General features: G+C 75.0%; 1 protein-coding gene across 1 annotated transcript in view; it reads right to left on the bottom strand.

Annotated features, from left to right (window-relative positions):
- Thap4 (THAP domain containing 4) overlaps positions 1-119 on the bottom strand; it is a gene marked incomplete in the record, with an annotated part of 25,098 nt that extends 24,979 nt beyond the window's left edge. Inside the window, 1 exon segment of the mRNA XM_013508087.1 lies at positions 1-119.
- Between the last annotated feature and the right edge of the window lie 389 nt (positions 120-508).

Here is a 508-nt window from a genome sequence, read left to right as displayed (position 1 = left end):
CAAGATGGCGGCTCACCGCCGTCCGCTTCGCACCACGCTCGCGTTGCCGGGGCCACGGCAGGGCCGCGGAGCGTCGCGGCAGCAGTGGCGGAGGCAGCAGGCGGGCACGGAAGCCACCCGGCCGGACGAGCGCGTGCGGTGACATGCGCGCGTGTGGTGACATGTGCGCATAAGGCGATCTGCCCCTGAGGCCGTCCGTACGGCAAGATGGCCGCGCCGATTAGCGCGAGCTGGCCGCGCCCCCGGCGTTCCGGGTACTCTGAGGAACGGCGCCGCGCCCCGTGGCCGGGTCCTATCCGTGTCTCGCGAGCCACAGTCCCCTGCCCCCTCGCTCCTGGGCCTGGTCCTAGCCGCTGCGCTGCCGTACGCCGAGATGGCGGCCCCCGCGCCTCTGCCGCTCCCTGCTTGGCCCCCGTGGCTTCCCGTCGCCGCGTCGCGCTGCGCCCGTCGGAGCGACGCCGCGGCCAGTCGGCGGCCGGACGGGGAAGATGGACGCAGGTGAGGAGGG

The sequence above is a fragment of the Chinchilla lanigera genome, unplaced genomic scaffold (genome assembly GCF_000276665.1).
Source record: "Chinchilla lanigera isolate Chin_1 unplaced genomic scaffold, ChiLan1.0 scaffold00141, whole genome shotgun sequence".
Lineage (NCBI taxonomy): Eukaryota > Metazoa > Chordata > Mammalia > Rodentia > Chinchillidae > Chinchilla > Chinchilla lanigera.
This window is presented reverse-complemented; position numbering and strand designations above follow the sequence as displayed.